Below are 19,849 nucleotides of genomic sequence, written 5' to 3' on the forward strand. Positions count from 1 at the left end.
AGACTACTCTGCCCCCACTCCACCAACCTGTGACAAGGAGCTTTCTTTTTTTGACTTCTTGAATATTTCCACAAATGGATAGTGATAGCCTATTATCCAGCAAGGCAGCCCATTCCATTGTTGGTTTGTGTTAATGGTTGAAATATTAATATTATTCATAAAATTTTGGTTGTGAAATTATGATTTTATATTGTAGACCTATTGTTCCTAATTCTAGCCTCTGGAGAGATTTAGAATGAAATGAGAGCAGTTCAACTCAATCTAATTCAAGGGATGTATTTTAAGAATCTGCTATAGTCAGAAACTGTTCTAGCTGCTAAAGGCTAATTTCTATTTCATATGACAATATTTCAAATATTTGATGGTAGTTGTCTTATTTTTCTAAATATACAAGTTAAATAACTTGTGTTACTCAAGGTAATTAAACTGTTACTATACTAAACCTGAAAAATTCCTATAAAGGAATAAATTTGACCTCAATTCTTGACAACACGAATGGGTTAGTTGGAGAGTTTCCCCCAAATGACCACGAGGACAGAGATGTCCCCCTACTTTTGTGTAGATTACCAAAGATTTTGTTAAAATGAAAACAAAAGGCACTTGCCCTAAACTATTAATGATTGTGACATGAGAAACCTTGTCAGGGTTGTGAATTCGGTGTAAAAGGTAAACCTGACCTAAAAATGGGGCACCTCGGATGTCTGTCCTCTATCTGCCACTTTCAACAAGCCCCTCAATTTCCGTAGGCCTCAGTTACTTCATCTGTGAAATGAAGGGCACGGTGTTCTGTGTGGCACTCGAACTCCAAACCGTAGGTTGGAGTCCTGTGCTGGGGGCCTGGGCCATGTTCACATGGCTCTGACACCACTCAGGTTGTGGGGTGGTTTCCTGGAATGTGCCTTTAGCACATGCCGCAGGTGTGGCCACAGTCATGGACACTTCTGTGGTGGAGCTGTGTCCTGTGAGGCTGACAGTTCTCCAGGGTAGGAAGCAGTGTCTTCCAGATCCAAGAGGAGGAAGCTGAAAAAGAGGTTGTGTAGCGTGCGTGTTACTTGCTGTTGAGTCAGCTCCAGCTCCTGGCGACACTATGAATGAGTGGCGTGCGCAGCACCCTGTCCCCAGCAGCCCTGCTCAGCTCCCGGAGACTCAGCCTGTGGCTTCTTTTATGAGTCAGTCCACCTCGTATCGGTCTTCCTCTCTTCCTGCTGCCTCTGCTTTTCCCAGCATGAATGTCTTTTCCAAAGAACCCGCCTTCTCAGGATGTGCCCGAAGGAGGACAGCTTCAGGGTCGTCATGTTGGCCTCCAGCCATGTTCAGGTTCAATTTGCTCTGGGACCCACTGGCTCATCTCTCCGGCGGTCCAGGGTCTGTCTCCGTAGAGCTCCCATCCAGCACCATGTTTCAGATGAATCTGTGCTTTTCCTATCAGCCTTCTTCACTGTCCATCCTTCGCATCTGTACATATGAATTGAGAATACGAGGGTGTGGGTGATCTTAGCCTTGGTCTCTAATGACACGCTTTTGTTCTTGGGGACCTTTCCTAATTCTTCCATTGTTGCGCTTCTGTACCCAAGGTCAAATTGAAGAATCAGGTCTGGGGTTGAAGTCACCTGATTTTTAGCTCCCCACCTCTGTACTGTGGGTGGGCATGAGGGTGTGGTGGGGGAGAGACTTTCCTACTCCAGACTCTGAACTCCAAGTAGTTTCTCGAACACTTGGTTGTCTTAGAGATAAATACTTACAAACAAGGCAACTTCGATGTGCAAAAATACAGAAACACCACCAACAGAAACACATCAATCCATAAACACTGTGAACTACACGTATGAGCATGAATAGTATATGCTTGAAATCCTCCTGTCAAGAGAGCGTTCTTAGAAAAATTAGTGCTTTCTGTTTGAGTTCACAGAAGTGTTTAGTTCATAAATGCTGTCTTACTTTTTAAGTTTGGTAATTGATTATATTTATTGTTTCTTCACTTTTCCTTCCTGAGACTTATTTTTACACTTCTTACATCTTATCTACTTCAAATTCCATAAAATTTTCCCACATCAAAGCTTTGGTTTCATTGACCTCGTATCCCCATTCTTGACTTTATACCACACGCTGGTCTCTGCTTCTTCACTAGGTAAACACTGTGAGTCCAGCCTGTTAACAACAGTTGTCACTCAGTCATCAGTCTGTGTGCTCTGATTAAAAGAAGTAAGTGAAAGAAAATATCAGTGCTTCCTGTCCAATGTCTGCCAATTTGAGGGTATAAATAAAAAAACCCTTGTAAACGTAGATTAGCAAATGGGAAATACAAGAAAAGCTTTCACTTAGCTCAAAACCAACTCGCTAATAAACTTGGAGGTATAATTAGGTGGACAGGAAAAGCAACCCAGCCATGGAGCAACGTGCCAGGGGGCGTTTGAGGAGCAGTCTTGATTCCTTCTCTGCCTCCCGCCTTCCTTCCCCTTTTTGTCCTCTCCCCCCACCTCTCTTTCTCTCTCTCCTTCTGCTGCTTTTATGTTTAGTGACTAAATCGTGACTCATAATGTATGAGTTCTGATATGGAAGAGGCATTATTTTCCTCCACGCTTGAGACTGGAGTCCCATTCAGGAGTAGCCATGAAACACAGGGAAAGTAAATACTATTAGCCCTTATAACAGCATAAGGGCTCGACCACAGAACAAAGGGAGTTTTGTCATCTGTGCCCAGACCAGAAAACCATAGTGGGGCCTAAAGTGTCACAACTGTCAAGATATTAAGAAATATTAAATGATATGAGAGACCTGAAAACAAAGGTCTGCTCCAGAGGTAGCTTCCTTGAGCTTCACAATCATTTTTAAGTGGTTGGGGTCAGAGATGACAGCTGAGATGATCCAGCACTGTGTGTCCTCTGGTTTGACACAAAGTCACATTGATGCAGGTTGATGGCCTCTGGGGAGCCTTGTGCCCCGATGAGTGGCGGGTACAGCCCCATGCTTCCCAGGGCTGGGCAAGGAGTCACAGTGACAAGAGCAGGCCACAGGGATGTGCGAGGAGATGAGAATAAGAACAGGAGCGCTGTCCTCTGGCTTCAGTAAGGGCCGACGAGGTGTATACGTGCCTTCTGCACGGCCAGGCGCTCGCCTCAAGGTGGTACTTTATCCCTTAAGTTTCCCCCACCATCTTTAAGTGTTTCCCTTTACAGGAAACACGGGTGTTAAAATACAGCCAGAAAAAAAAAATCTGACTAAAGATTGGGGCCTCATACATTAGAACTGAAAGCATCAACTATTTAACCTATTTAAAATTTCAACTACCTGGCATTAAGGAATTGCTCATTTTTTAATGAGTTCTTTAGAGTTCTTATATTTTAGAGATGCATACTGAAAGATTTCTAGGTAGAATTCTATGATTTCCAAACTTTCCTTCAAATAATGCAGACGTAGTCATTGGATGGCGGTGTAGATGAAATTGCATTGGCCGCATTGCACTGACGTAACTGATTGATGGGTAAATCAGGTTTATGATACTTTTCTATCCACTTTTGTATTTGTTTAAAGTTTTCCAAAGTAAAATGTATCAGTGAATGGGAATTTGCATAGCATAGTAACTGAAGAGGCATCCTCTAGTACCAGATTCGTGGGAATAAACCCAACCTCTTATGTCTAAAAACTGGGGTTAAGTTTCCTTTCTGTGCCTCAGTTTCCTCATCTGTAAAGTGTGGGTGATAATAGTCTGGGCTCCATAGGATCCTTGTGGAGACGGCATGAGTTGTTACGTGTGAGCCACCACGAGCACGCATAGCACAGCCCCTCCGTACGGTCACACTCATGAACTCTTACAGAGGTGGGATTTTGTGTTCATTTTCCACTTGGGATATCTGACCTTAGCAACTGCTATGTAGAGAAAGCTCTTAATTTTGTATATGTAAAGCATTTTGGAGTTAATAGTTACCTTTTCTATTTTAAAATGAATTGATTTAATACTTATTGACTTTCTGTTATTTGCAACATTGAATATATTCCTAAAGGTATTTAATTAAATTGTATAAAATGGGTTTTTAAAACTTGCTATAAATACATTTTGATTTATTTTCCTTAAAAGATATAGCTTAATAGATTAACCACAACACTGACTATATCTTGGTTATTTAGTTCCTTCCTTCCTTCTTTCTCTCCTTCCTCTGTTGCAAAGGGTAAATAACCTCCATTTTTCCCTATAAATAGAATTGTTAAATAGCCACTTATAGTCTACCCTTATATAGCACTTGAGAGTTAGTAACTTTACAGTTGCATAATTAATCCTACAGTGTTCTCTTTTTCACATTGTTTAAATCCAAACACATAGCTGTTCAAAGAAAGGAATCAGCATTGGGAATTTGGACAATTGTGTTTTCTGAAGAACCCACTTTGCTGATAAACAAAAGAAAGGTTTTAGAAACATGAAAGCGTAAAGAACAGTGGGTGTTCATTGCTTTCTCCGTTCTTGCCGTCTTTTCTGTGTCAGGTTTCTCGGCCCCGCCCTCTGATTGGGGATTACCAATCATCAGTTCCGTGTAGAAAAGATGACTAAGTGGTTTCCACAAGGCTGGTCTTTGAGCAGCTGTGTTGCTCAAATCACTGTGCCCGGTGAGGAGGGATGAAGAGGTGAGCAAAGACCAGACATTCTGGAAAGTTCACCAGGATTCAGCAGTGAGATGAAGCCATACTGGAATGGGGGATGCTGGGTGCCACTGACAAGTTCCAGGAGGGCTCAGGGGAAGGGCGCTCATTCTGGTAGTCACAGCTCAGGGCTTCCTGGAAGGGTATGGAATAAAAAAGCTTAGGCGTCTGAAATGGAGGGAAGAAATTGTGATGGAGAAGAGGTAAAAAGAAGGCAAAATATGAATGGAAATAGCATTCTTTGCATCCATCTGTAGACAGGAACAGATTCAGTGCATGTTAAATTTTCCCTCCCAGACTCTCCCGTGGCTCGGTGGCCCACACGGCCATGCCAGGAGCTCCGGAGCAGGAAGGTGTCAAGACAAGAAGGGGAAGTGGGAATGGACACGCACCACAGATCACTGCTGTCTCCTCCTCCACTCTCCCACTCTCACATTTGTGTGGTTGCAAAAGGACTGTTTAAATTAACTGGCACACTTGTAAAATGCAAAAAACCTGCCTAATCTGTATTCAGATAAGTTAAATAATTCTCCCGGGAGGAATAGAGAAACCTCCTTAGTCACCAATAACCTGTATCTCGGCTAAACTGTAGCGTCACTGGATTGGTGAAGTCTCAGGCCTGCCCACCCACAGTGGGTGTGACCAGAGGTGCAAGGCAGCTTCCTGGGCTCTGGCAGCCACGTGCGGAGGTGCCCTGTGCATGTGGCAGAGTGTGCACTGCGTTACGATCGCATCCTCTGTGGCTTACGGGCACAGTGGTCAGATTTCTTAACTGCAGTGACAGACAAACCTTGAGGAATAGAAACGGTCATTATTTTTAAGGGAAGCCTGAAACATTTGTCTCTCTTCAACACATACACCTTGAGCTCCCACTGTGCGGTGGACACTGCTGCATGCGGAACCCGGGCGCGGGCTCTAGGGCAATCACATGCTGCAGGCAAACACACGAGCAGTGAAACACAGCTGAGGGAGTGCAAGCCCTCTGGGAGGTCAGTGAAGGAGACGGGGAGGCTCATTCGAGAAGGTCTTGGAGAACGAGTAGGGGTGTTCCCAGTGGAGGAAGATGGCGGGAACTTCCTCTGTCTAGGGGACCAGAGGGACAAAGCACGAGGGTGTGGAGGACATGGTAATTACACACGGAAGGTAAATGTGGGCAGCCAGGCCGAGATGAGGGTATGAGGGACCCACCCCATGCTGTGTTTAGAGCGTATCATACGGACGACAGAGAAGGACGTAAGTGTGTGAGTGGAGAGTGTTGATGGGACAAAGGAAAGGCAGAGAAGACGCCCCGGGGCGATCTGAGTGCAGCATGGACCACGCTGGTCCAGCTGTCTGAGCTCACGCCTCACGGCTCTGTGGCCTCCAGGGGACCCCTCGCCCCTACGGCCCTCCTGTTCTCATCCAGAATAGCCATACGGGGTCGCTAGTTGGGCGTCCTGATGCTCGGAGTGTCACACAGGTAGGAAATCAGTGCCCTGTGACCTCAGGTGGCTCACAGTGCAGAAGCCACCGAGTGCAGAATGGAGTTGAAAGAAATTGACTTTATTCTGTTTCGGTTCAGCCAACACTTTAGGATGGGATTCCTGTATAAAATGGCGCCATCTACTTGGTACTCCCTAACACATAGTTCACCTTCACATCTCTGCTGTGTAACACACATGCACACACACACACACCATACACGTGCATGCACACCACACACACACGCACACACTTACTGTGATGCCTTCTTTAAATTCCCTCTCAAACATGTCTGCCCAGTAGAACGCCAGCATCCTTTCTAGGCCAGGCTTAAATGTCCACTCCTGGTGACACCCCCTTCAGTGCTCCCTAAACCCCATCACCTACCCTATGCCAGTGTACTTGCTGTCCTGTTGTCCTTTTGAAGCACTTCCTCATATTCCTGGAACAATTTTGAGCTGTCTCCTTGCGTATGACCAGCTTTCCTTGTTGCAGCCCCTCCGAGCACAAAACAGGGATCGTAGCTCTCCATGTGGGGGCTGAGGGTGACTCCCCACCCGGTTGAGGGCTCTGGCTGGAGTCCACAGACGTACTCTGGGGGGTATCTGCACATTGAGATACATTTATCTTTTCTCCGTGTCTCACGATGGTGTGCTTCAGGAGTTTTGTGAGACTGGTTGTAAGGAGACTTTAAAATACATTTGCAAAGTGGTACTGTTAAAGACATCGTATGCTGCCGTTTTATAGCCAGTGTTAACATTTACTGTGTATTGAAAACCATACTTTATTCACGCTGTCCCTCTTCCTTAGACTACTCACCGTAGTCTCAGAAATCACTTTAGAAAAAAGCAAGCCTGAATCTCCTAGAACATAAATACTCGTAATTTGGGATTGCTGAAAATAAAAGCTAAGAGTTTTCACACTTTAAGTGTGATTAAAAATGTCCCTTTCCCCAATTCTCCTAACATTTTTTGGAAGAAAGTCTAATTTACATTGTAATTAAATTACGACATTTGAGCACTTTGTATGTTTTCGTTCCTTCCTCTGTCCTTTCCGTTCCCTTCATGCAGACACACGACATGTATAGAGTCGCATGTCAGTTCTCTACACTCATCATTATTTGGTTAGTGTTCCAAGAGGTCTCTATACCATATTTTTCATTTTAATGAGAGAGGCGAAAGGTTTACAATATCAAAAAGAACACGAATACTAATTTTCACCCAGAGTAATATTCTTGTGGGTGGGTGAAAAGCATTACTTTTCCATAACTCCCTCACCTCCTGACATTCACACAGCAACAGCAGTTTTGTCTTTTCTGGTGTGTTTTTCTTGTTCGAACCCAATTCACTCCTTAGTAATCTTTCAAACTGGCAGTAGACTAGAGTCAGTGGCGGGGTACTGCCCTCTGATGCAGCCCCTGCAGAATGCCGTGGCCTGAGTGTGCCCCTGGCCTTCACCTGGGGCAGGTGGCAGACTAGCACGTTTGCTCTGGCCCTGACCATGCTCCGCGTCTTCCCACCTCCTGCAGAACCGTCCTGGGTCTCATGTGCTTCGAAAAGGACTGAGCCTTAGGAGGTTCGCTGTAGGGGGTGGTGGGCACCTTTCCAGGTGAAAAGTTTAGGCTTCCTGGCACATTCACATATCTACAAAATGAGGTAGCCCCCAATCCTGTAGGGACGGAACAAGAAAAGGTCTCTGTAGCCGTCCACACTGCATGTTCTTTGTTTCCATATGTGTGATTGAGCACTAGTCACCTTTACATGTTTTTCTAATCCTTAGGTGAAATCCCTCATATTGTTTTTTGCCTTTCATTTAGTATTTAGTTTTTTCCTTAATAACTGAATATTACCATTTTATATTATCCCTTCCTTTACTGGAGAAAAAGTTATGTTCACATTAACTCCAATAATAGAGCAGAAGCTAAAACACTCTGTGTCTTTAAGGAGAGTACATCTTAGGATGTGTGTTTGGGAGGGCAGACGATATAAACAAATGTATGTTGTGTTGGATGGTGATACGCCTGACGAGGACTGAAGCTGACAGGGAAATTGCAGGCTGCGGGGTGGGGTGCGCTGGCACCGTTTTCAGAATCGCGGTCTGGCAGGGTCTAGCGAGTGGGAGACTCTAGGCAGTGTTTCGAAGGCCCTGAGAGAGTGAGCCTGCGGGGTCTGGGGCAGGAGCGGGCCAGGCCGGCGGCGAGTGCTGCCCTAAGGCAGGGCCATGGCCGCACCTTCTAGAAACAGTGAATCAGCCAGGGGTGCTAAGGCAGAATGAGGGAGGAAGAGAGAGAGCAGCAAGGGGCAGGGTAGGAAAGATAGACAGCAGGGTGGGAGCAGACCACTGGGGGCATGGATGTGACAGGAGTGAGGGCTTTGGCTTCCATTGCGTGTGTGACGGAAAGCTACTAGAAAGTCCTGGGCACAGAGGTGATCTAACTGGGCTGGCATTTTAAGAGGCTCAGTCTGGTTGCAGGTGGGAAAGCGAGGTGAGTGAGGAGAAGGGAAGCGAGTGGCCAGGCTATTGCCATAACGTCAGGGCCGGTGCTCTGAGGATGTGGTGCCAGGTGTGGTGGGGACACTTGGAACGAAGAGCCAACAGGATTTGCTGAGCCGAGGTCATGAGTGTGAGGACAAGAGGCAGCGAGGGTGACTGCGATGCTGCCTGGGCGCGGGGGCCGTGCTCAGTTGGAGAGCGCTGTTGGGGGAGCAGGCTTGGAAGGGAAGTCAGGAGTCTGTTTCACCTGGTGAAGCCCAGGTGCCCATCTGTACAGGAGGGAGAAGTCAAGGGCGTAGCCGAACACGCAATTCAGGGGAGACAGCGGTCCCAGAGGCGAAAGCTTGGCGTGGTCAAGGCACAGGTGGCAGGGAAGCCCCAGGAGGGCGCTCACAGGGGATGAGGGGCCAGAGGCTGAGCTGGGAGGCTCACCAAGCCCGGACTGGGGTGCACAAAGGTGCCCGCCAGCAAAGGGCCTGGCTAGTGGGGGTGGGGGCGCGTGGGGAGGAGGAGAAAGCCGTCTGTGGGCGAGGTCCTATCAGGTCACTGGCAGCCTGGAGCCCAGGCGTGACTGTGGGGTGCAGCTGCCTGCTGTGCATGAGAAGAGAGGAGTGTGAGGGAGTGAGTGGGGCCGTGCGCATGAGCAGTGAGAGTGGCGTCCTGAGGAGGCAGGTGATTGGGGCGCAGCTGCAGGACACAGACTCAGGGAGGTTGGTTTCCATTGTTTTGTTTTGTTTTGTTTTTTTAAGAAGGGAGCTCGCAGCCTATGAGCTTGCAGATGGGAGGGTGCAGCAGACAGGAGAATCAGTGACGCAGGGTGGGGAGCCTCTGAGCCTGTCCTTGCGTGGGGGGAGGAGGAGCGCCCGGCACAAGGGCAGTGGGCGCCGCAGAGGGAAGCACGGGCGCCCACTGTGGGCAGGAGGCAGCCAGCCATGGCTGCGCACTTCTCGGGGGCCTGGCTGTTCTCTGGTCGTCAGTGGAGAGCAGGACGGAAGCGACAGGAGAGCTTGGAGAGAGGAGACTGGAGCCTAGCCAGGGGTGCGGCGGTGAGAGCCAGGAGGGGTGGGAAGGCCAGTGCTTGGCAGGCCAGGAGAAGGGGCGTGAGTGGCGTGCTGGGAGCGGAGGAAGGGCCGAAGGTGATGGCTGGGGCCGGGCACGCGGGAAACGGACTGGGGCGAAGCCCCAGCTCTCCGCACAAACGAGGGTTCAGGTGTGACCAGGAGTGTGTCTGAGGAAGGGAGGAGAGTGAGCACATTAGAGGCCGGCGGGAGATGATGACACAGCCACAGACAGAGAACACGTGGCCCAGGAGCAGCCTGCCAGGCGCTGAGCCTGATGCGCGGGTCCCAAGGAGCTGGGCTTGATGTATCTAGAGGTGAGACTCTGCTTCTGGAGCAGCGGGCACAGCACACGCACGCGCGCGCACGCAGGCTTTCCCGCTGGGCCCACCCACGTGGCCGCGGGTCTCTGCCGCATTCTCATGCACCAGGAAGAGGAAGGGCTCGCATGCCTGGCCTAGGAGGGATTTGTATATTCTGACATAATAAAGCCAACTACGTGACCAGGAAGGAAAGGCGAATGCAATGCGCTCTGCTTCAGCTAATTTGAAAAAGAGGAAGGTCGTTATTAACAAGACACTGGGGGCTGTGTCTGCAGCCTTTGAACTGGCCCAGCAGGATGTGGCCTCCAGTCCTGGGGAGCTGAGCTGGGCGCCTGGGCATCGAGCCCCAGGGCAACTTGAGGCTGCTGTATTCTCCTTATTAACCGCTTCCCTTGATTGCCTGCTGTCTGTAGTGTCCCTTGACTGCTGTACTTACAGGCTGCTTGCATGCAGTGAGTACCAATTAGGGAGACTGGGTGTAATTTTTTTATGCTTGTTTGTCACCTTTTTGGAATGACCTCAGTGTGACTGATCTGTGATTAAATGACGGGTCCTCCATTTCCTTCCTCTTCGTTCCATCCCTGTCACATGGTAGGGCCTCAAAAATATATTTTCAAAGGGAATGAATGGATTGTTGTAGTGAATATATAAGGCACCACGCTAATGACTGAAGAAAGGTGATGAAGCAAACACGGCTCTTAGTCTTTTGCTGTGTGCGCGCGGGCGCACACACACACACACACACACACACACACACACACACACACTTCTAGCCTGCATGTATGTGGTTTCTAATATCACACTGAAGGCAGTAATGCCTTTGGAGGAATTGGTAAAGGACGGTCTGACTAAGGAGTAGCAAGAGATTACTGTGACTGTGAGAATCAGAGAGGATGGAACTCGTGCACACAGTCCAGCTGAGACTGCCTTCCTGATCGGAGGACGGACGTCCAGACGGAGGCACTGTGAGCATGAGGACGACCGGGGCACCGCAGAAACCCCAAGTGGTGGTGGTCACTAAGCCGGAATCCGGGGATGGGACGGGACCAAAAAGACGGCAGGTGTGTAGGAGCAACATGAGGGCTCAGAATGGCAGGTGAAGCTAGGGACACACTTGCGTGGTGGTGAGTGGCCCCAGGGGCTGCTGGACACTGAGCACTGGTGGGACAGAGCATGTGGCTTTGAGAAGGAAGATCTGCTGGGATCTCGATCCAGCTTGCAGGCAGCTGCAGCTACAGAGAAGCCAAGTGAGAAATAGGAGTAGTCCACACAGAACGAGCCGGTAACGGCAGCGGCCCGAAACCGGACGCACACCAAGCACGCCCATTTCTGGTCTCATTTAATCCACACACCTGCTGAGAGATGGGACGTGTGGCCGCATTCTGTGGGAGGTGGTCGCAGTGCCACCCAGAGTGACCTGCGGCCCAGGGCGGGGCCACGGACTCTCTGTGGCCCAACCCCTTATCTGGAGAAGCGCAGAGGTGACCCTGCGTGTTTAGAAGCGTCATGGCCACTGGCAGCGATGTGGCACTCAAGTGCATGAGCGCTTTCCCAGGAATGATTTCTGTTGTGTTTTACAAAATACGAAGTCTAAAATATTTGGGTTGGATTGTTTTTTTGAATCTCATCTTTCGCCTACAGATAGTTTTGGAAGCACTGCATGGTATTTCCTGGGTGAGGTCATGTTGCCGGACATAGCAGAGCTAAAACTCGTCACTGAGTCCTGGACATTTGGTCCTGGCTCCTGACAGACGAAACAGATGAAAAGAGTTTTCACTCGTCTTCCCTGTATTTAAGTGCACCATCCATCCCGTGTCAGTGAAGGGAGGCCCTTGTGGGAGGAACTCAGGAGTAACCAGTGTCATTTCTGGTCACCTCGCGAATAGGCTGTTTGTTTTTCCCCCTTCCCTACAGATTTATCTTCATAATTATATTTTATGTAGGCTAATAATTAAATGAGTGTGAATTCCCTAAACATATAATGCCTGATTTCGAGGCAGAGGGGACGTTCAAGTGTTGTGAAGGGAGTCAGCCAGGGGGACAGCTGACCCGGCGTCCTCGGGGCCGACACACGTCAGAAAGAGGAGGCGTTCTCTGGAAACTAAGGGAAAGCGGGCTCCTCTTCAGGCTTTTCTGGGGCGGGTTCCCAACCGAATTTGATGACCACTGGTTTCCTTTTGTCAATTTATTGTATACCATAATGGCTTCTGGACTGTTTTCTAATTGTTTAGTGTTAAATAGTGATTTTTAAAAAATACCGCTGGCTATTTTTCAAGATAAGAAATCCACAAATAATTTCCATTTGTCTCCATGTGGAAAATTGACCTTAAAGTAATGCATTTTGTGTTTCAATCAGAGGTGTTTCCTACCCCATTTCACCTGCTCTGTCTCTCTCTTCTCCCACCTTCCCTATGTAGGTAAACGTTACCTTTACCTGCAAATTAATAAAATAACCGTTCTGCTCACCTCACTGATTCTCTAAGCTGAAATGTTCGGAAATTAAATTTCTGTGTTTTGGAGGTAGATTTTTTCCCCTCCATACTTTTATCCTTACCTTTCGTTCTAGTTAACAATGACAGAGAAATTGATTGTTTGGAGTTCAGAAAATAAAACACTTCCATCCAAAGTAGGCATATGCATGAATCAAATGTGTATGGCCTTTTGGGAAATTGAAAAATGACCTCATTTTAAACCGTACATTATATTTCATAAATCTCTCTGTAACATTTTTGGAATTCCCATCTGCTATCTCCCAATCTCACCCTTTATTAATATTAATCAGGAGACTAAATTTTAAATGAACTTTCAAGTCCCATATTCAGAGCAAGTATTGGATTCATGAACTTGAAGGGACCTGGAGGATGTGGGACTATGGGTGCTGTCCTGAAGGCTCCGTCCTTGGCCATCTCCTCAGGTGATGATGGCGGTGTCCATTCTGTGACTGGACTTTAGTTACGCCAAAGCTCAGGTCCCTGTGTGTAGCTTACAGAAGACCAGGCTCCCGTGTTCACCCCTCGGCGGTACCTCTGCTTAGATGCCCACGGACACGTGCGCTCAGCACGCCCGCCGCACTCGGCCCCTTTCCAGCAGAGCTCCTCTTCTGTGTCAGTGCCACTCCTCTCCAGCCTGCCGGGCAGACCACAGGGTTACTGTCGTCTCCCGGCCCCATTGCACAGTCACGTGTAAAAGCTGGTTTCTTCTGCCTGGCGAGATTTTATCCTCAGTCATCTGCCCCCTGGTTCTTGCTATATGGTCTAGTGTCACATCTGCTTCTCACATGGCTTTGAATGTTTTTTTCTAAAACTGAATGTAAAGCAGGCACTTAAGTCTTCCCTGTGGGTTCAAACCAGCCTGCTCTCTGCCTCTTTGGAGGCCGTGGGAACCCATGTAACCTCTCAGTTGCAGTTTCCCCACCTGAGGTGATGGGAATGACAAACAGTGCACAGGTGTCCTGTGAAGATCAGTGACGTTCCGAGGCACAAGCACCTGACGGGCACCTGCATTCAGGGGGGCCAGCGACAGAAATGAGGAGCAGCCGCGTCACTGTCCTGTGGCTGCTCCCCCTTGTCGTTCACAGCGCGGCCTCCCCAGGCGTCCACTGTACCCGGCCAGTCACCGTTCTCCCAACATTAACTGCGAAGCTTTCCTCTGTGCCTTTGCGGGTTCATTTCATCGCAACCCGATGCCTCTCCTTCACCACGGCTGCAGGTCGAGGTCTTACCTGCCCTTAAGCACTCTTCCTGCACCACTTTGTTTTCCCAGCGGTGCTCCCCCTGCAGCATCTGGAATGACCTTGTAGGTTTCAGCAGCCACAGGAGCAGGTCGCATGAGAGCCGTGGCTCAGTGCTCTGGGCTCGCCCACCTGCTCTGTCAGTGCCTTATTGCTGCATGTCTGGGGGGCCGGATGTCACCCAGCAAAGCCCTGTAGGGTCTCAGGCACTGTCATGATGACTGCATTGGTATGAATACTGAGGTCCTCACGCGTGGACCCACCCGGACCCCTGATAGAGGTTCCACTGATTTTCATTGTACCTGGGAGAGTTTTCTCCATCGGGAGTGGCATTGTATTTTAGGAAGAGCACACACGGTGCAATCAGATAAGTCTGCATTGCAAGCCTTGTTCTGCCACGTGTTAACTCTGTGAGCTTTGTCAAGATTCTGTGACTTCCCTGAGAACCCTTTATTAATCTGTAATGCAGGCATCACACTAGTACCTGCCTTGTAGAGCTGCTGTGAAGATGAAATGAGACGCAGCTGGGAAAGCTCTTAAGATGTTTCCTGAAACATGATAACGGGGTTGAGGGCTGGGCGCTGGAGCTGTCGGTCACTCAGTATATGAAGCTCTCTCGTCAAACCCTCGCAAGTGTGTGCCCGCAGCTGCGTCCCAGGATTCTGCCGGCCACACGGCCCGAGCCGTCGTCCGGTCCCACTTGGGGTGGCGTGATGCACCGCGCCTCGTAGCAGCTTGGGCTCGCGTGCACTTTCACCCATTTCCTTCACCTGTGCTCCCTGACAGTCTCAGCGCCCAGCCTCAGCGCCCTCCCCTTTCCTTGTCATCGCCGTCCAAAGCTGAACGCATCCCTGCTTCTGGGTGCCGTGAACTGCCCTCCGCGTCAGGATTAGCCTGTTTCGCGCTCACCACACCCTACGCGGTGAGTGCCTTTACTCTCAGTGCTGCAGGGGAGGCTTCGTTCCCAAATGGTTCAGCAGCGTGCTCACGGCCGGACAGCCCAGCCCCTCCTCCTGAAGGACGAACGTCTTCAGGAGCTGCATCGGCCTGAAGGCCCCTAGAGCCCCCGGTGGACTCAGTGATGTCCCTCGTGTGCATGCCCACTGCTCATGCCCATCGCCTGGGCACTCTCACTGTGTCCTACCTGCAGTGCCACCCCATGTGCCCCTTGGAGCCCCAGCGACACCATATCACGAAACAACAAATGTATGAGTTTCCTGTGTACCAGGCAAGGGACTGACTGTTTCATTTCCATCATCTCACTGAACTCCAGTGACAGCTTCAAAAGGTAGAAGTCATTAGCCCATTTTCAAGTCAAGATGCAGAATTTTAGTTGCCCAAGATTTTATAGCCATTATGTGGGAGAACAGGAGTCTGCACCCAAGTCTGCCTGCTTCTGATGTCATATTTGTACTTATTGTCTCCTTTTCTAATTCTGGGTTCCCTGTAGCCTTTGCTGTTTTCTGGCACATCAGAAATGCCTTTCTAAAAGTCGGCCAAGTTGATGGGGATTCACTGGGTTTGGCTGTGTGTGCTTCTCTGCACCCTTAGCCAGGACAGCTGAGTTTCTCCAGAGGCGTCCTGATCCAACCTGAGCTGGACCACAGCCCGACCTTTTGGTGACCTTCAGGGCTTGGCTCCGCCAGTCATCCGGGTGCCAGCTCTTGTCCTCAGCCCCCGAATGACTGTCCACGCAGGCAAATGAGCAGCAGGGCCTTTGTGGTCGCAGGCCAGTGCTACAGGGACCCTGGAATGAGCCCAGAAGTAGTCGTCGTATCCTCGGCAGATAACGAGATGAGGCCACATGAGCTCTGGGCTATGGCTGGTTGTTTGAACTGTGTCCCTATAGAAAGTCACATGCAAAACAAATTCTTGTGACTGCGCATCGCTGTGGCTTCGGGGAAAGGTGGAGTTGGAGGGATCAGAGCACAGTGTTTCTATTGATGTCACAGGATGCCATATGGGTTTTAATAATTAAAAAAGGTGTCACAACCTTGGCGTGCAGGGCTGGGCTGAGGTGGGGTAGTGGGCAGCAGACACTGGGTGTCCACACTGAGTTCCCGGCAGGAAGGGCACGGTCCCTGCCCAGCAGGCTGTGTGAGTCCAAGATTCGGAAACACAGAACCAGCACACCGGGTTAGCAGCCCAGGGGTTAAATCCAGATGCTGCCCTGCGCTGACCTTGAGCTTCTGAGTCAGGGACGACTTAAGTTTACCCTCTCCAAAGACAGCAGTAGTCCTCATTTAAAAGTTATTAGTTTCAGTGTGTTTTATATTTGAAAATTTGCGCTTTTCATTCTGTCTTTGGAGAAAAAATAATTTTGTGTACTTTGCGCTCCTTTTTCCTCAGTCAAGGAGATAGGTTATTTATTACCTGTAATGTATGTGTCTGTGCCTGCCACATACCTAGGTAGGACATGAAAATCCTTTCCAATTCACTGAGACTAAAAACACCCCTGCCTGTAACATAACCTGTGAGAGAAAAAACTGCTGTGCATTAAAAAAGGTGTCGTTAGTTGGATTTGATCAGAAATTATTTGGTCATGTGGTTTGCTAGAAAAATTCATACCAGCAGCAAAGACAATCAGATCAAATGTTATAGTTGCAGCTATCATAATTATTAATGAAAACTTTCATTTGGCAGGATATTAAAGCAAAATTAGGAAGTTTCTAAAGAATTTCAAAAAATTATAGGATGTGAGGAAATGTACGAATCACTGGAGTCATTCGTTCATTATCTTTCTCCAAAGATCATTTGTCCTTCCCTCTTTTTCCCTCCTTCCCTCCCTCCCTTGCACAGAAAAATTTATTTAGTGCCTGTTCTGTATTAAACACTGTTCTAGGTGCTGGAATTCAACAGTGAAAAGAAAAAGGCAACCACAGAGCCCCACCTCCTGCAGCTGCAGTTGCAGAGTGACCTGGTCCCAGCAGTGGGTTCAAGGACTGCCACCACTGCACTTTGAGTTGGCCCCATGTTACCCCACAATATTGTTACGCAGAACCACCCTTTAAGGAAACAAATACTGGCTAGGATATTTTACAAGGGCTGTGAGACAGTGCACTTGAATTTAACTCATTTGTTTGTTTCCATGTGAATTTTTTTAAATTTATTTTTGTTCTTTTAAGGAATGAAGAATGTTCTCAGGGCACGTTCTCTTTTCTGGCTGGCTCCAGAAAAGATTATGATAATATCTGGCATAAATTTCCTGAAGTGGGTTTTATTTCAGTCTTCCTCTGCACCATAATCAAGCCACTCCCTAGAACTTGACTAGATTTGAAGCTCTCCAGAACTGCCATCTTTTTTATCTGTTGGTGGTGTGCTGGGGTCTGCTCACCTCTCTCATGTATTTATCTTCAGTTTGCTTTTGCCATAAATATGCTGTCCCTAATTCTGCCTCATTTGTCACCTAATTGGCCAAATCTGAAGCTCATCCTCAGCCAGGGCCCCACTGATAACAGTTTTGAGGACTCAGCAGTGGGCGATGATTCTATTTCATACTTAGTTTTATCTAATGCTGTAGGTCTTCCAGACACTCAGCGTTCCTCTTTGTTCCGTTCAAATGCCGTTGTTTCTATTTAACATCAGGAGATGCTAAAGCTCTATTCCTGACTCGTGGTGTTTCTGTGTCCTTTCTGGTTTGTCTAAAAGACTGGAATCAGATTTAGTATGAAAATGAGCAAAAGTATCAAAAGGCAAGTTTGTATAAAGTGCATAGGAAATACAGTTATGTGTTTGATTTGATGATACCCAAGAACAATGAAATGGGAAGAAATGCAAAGAGCAATGTTCAAAAACAAAAAAAACAAACTCCAAACTAACAGTTGGAGACCCCAAGGGAGACATGTTTTGGGAAGACACACACACACACACACACAGCTTGGAAGAAGGACCATGAAATGAGTAAGGATCAGTGAATGGGTCATTGCAAATACTGTGTCACCAGGATTTCCTGAGGTAGGATGTCACGTGCTCAGGTTGTAGGATTTCCTGAGCTAGGACGCCATGATGCTCTGGTTGCCTCAGTAACCTAAATGCATGGAGCTGAGAAGCAAAATTGGTTCTTAGAATGAATGAAAGCCTGAAATTTTAGAAAAGAGTGCTGTATCAGGATACCAAAGACAGGCTCTGGACAGCAGTGCATGTCCCACAGGATGTGAACGTGACACTGTAAAACAGAATGAGTCAGCTTCCTTCGCTGGGTCCAGGGTGGAAGGGTCTGGTGATGATGTCATTCCTGGTTCTGAAGCTTCTGTGCAGGTGGCCATGCAGATAGATGGCAAAACGTGTCTCCATTGTAAATATGGATGAAAGGGAAGGGAGCCCAGGGGCATTTCTTTTAAGAAATTTCAATAGATCAGAGTCTGGGTATAGTGTAGTAAAAAATAATTCCACCGCAAATTAAGTTTCAGTAAGATAGAAAGTGGTGAGAGAAAGAAATTCTGAAGTACTTTCACCAAGACACAGAGGACGTGGGCTGGACGTGGCACATGATGAGTCTGTTATAAGTCATTTCAAATTAGAAGCATGGCTGATTCTGGAAGCGGTGAGATAATAAGTTACGATCATAGCATTCATTTTCTGGCCAGGAGTTATGACTATTTGATAATAACTATCATTTTCATTTGAGCTATAGTAGCATTTCGTAGAGTTGCTATATAGTGACACCCACTGAGGTCTGTGTATGCTTTTAACATGCCCACGTTTTACCCACAAACTTGATCTCATTTAATCCTCATGAATTTGGGGAAATGTTGGTACTAGGATGCCCATCTTGTTGGTGGTCACTGAAGCACAGAGCTAGACAACAATTTGCCCGATCATATCAATTAAGGAGGTGCCAGGTGTGAGCCCTAATTGATTATAAATCTTGTTCTTTTCTGTAATAGACTCTCCTGCTAGTTAAGTAGATTTGAAAGTCTTAAGGGAAGGGGTGGATATGGTATCTGAGAAGGAGCCAGGCTGTGCTCAGGACGGACTGTGGCTGATGTGTTGGGTAGCTCTGCCGCCCGTGCCCGCCTGAGGGGAGCTGAGTGGGAGCAGAAGTCACATGGCGGCCCTTCACTATTTCCAAAACATTCTCCTCAGAAGTTAGGATATGTTATTTTCATAATATTCCTAGGCAGTGTTATTAACATCTTTTTTTTTCTTCTGCATCAAAGAAACAGGAGCTCAGAAATGTTAAAGAATTGACCTGGCACAGTGAGCTGGTGAGGTGCATAGGCAGGACAAACCCCACGCCCATCTGGCCATTGGGGAACGCCATCCTTGCCGTCGCATGCTACTGGCATGTCACTGAAGTGGTCGGTGTAAGCCACATTTCCCGTATGGCTAGTGCTTGGTCAGAATATGGACTTTTATTTCAGTGATTCTAAAGATTGAGAGATTTTCAAAAGCCTTACTTTCCCCTTTTGGGACCTATTCCTGGTTAGGAATCGTCTTTTGAATATAACGCTTTACAGTGAACCATCAAGTAATGAGATGTGTAATTCCTCAAATATTAGACCTAAGGGTGAAGCTACCCATGGTGCTTAATATTCCTCTTCAGGACTTCCCTCTCCTTGTTGGTTGGTTTTCTCGTTTTCTGATCTCCTCATGAACTTGCCCATACATGAGTCTGCAGGTTCAGGAGCTGGCCCTCTGGAAATTCTAGTGCACAATGACCAGAAAGAGGAGGAAAGGCTACACCGCAGGAGAGAGGGTTCTTTTGTAGCATGTTTTCTAATCCAGAGCTCCTTCCACTTAGGAAGACTGGCTCTGTGTTTGTCAAGAGAGGGCCTCTTTGGAGAACTTCTGGGTATTTTTCAGCGGCTCTTGAGTCTGATGGACAGATTGGATATGATCCTTAAAACAGAAAATTGTTTCAATTACTAGGAAGACCTGATTCAACCTTTTGTAAAGATTTGCAATTTCTTACTGACTCAAACCTTTTGATTCTGTAACTATTACTTTACCATTTCTGTAGTCTGCAAATCAAGAGTCAGTCAACAAACATGACTTCATATCCAGTCAGTGCTCTGACATTAATTGCAGTAGAAAAAAATAAACATGTAGGCCGTGGTGTCTTCTCAATAGGTGTGACTTTTCCTCTTTGGTTTAATAAGTAACACTTTCATTTTTATCAATTATGAAAAGTTTGACTTTTTGGAACTTAC

At 47.7% G+C, this 19,849-nt stretch overlaps 1 protein-coding gene across 31 annotated transcripts in view; it reads left to right on the forward strand.

Annotated features, from left to right (window-relative positions):
* MYT1L (myelin transcription factor 1 like) overlaps positions 1-19,849 on the forward strand; it is a 365,607-nt gene that overhangs the window by 43,552 nt on the left and 302,206 nt on the right. Inside the window, exon 1 of one of the 31 annotated variants that reach the window (XM_074331618.2) lies at positions 9,276-9,296. The exons of the other annotated variants lie outside the window; for them this stretch is intronic. The gene's annotated coding sequence lies outside the window, so the exon portion shown is untranslated. Of the gene's footprint in view, positions 1-9,275; positions 9,297-19,849 lie in introns of those variants that run through there. 31 annotated transcript variants of the gene reach the window in all.

This window comes from Rhinolophus sinicus, chromosome 2, assembly GCF_057876585.1.
Source record: "Rhinolophus sinicus isolate RSI-liver-muscle chromosome 2, RSI-T2T, whole genome shotgun sequence".
Classification (NCBI taxonomy): domain Eukaryota; kingdom Metazoa; phylum Chordata; class Mammalia; order Chiroptera; family Rhinolophidae; genus Rhinolophus; species Rhinolophus sinicus.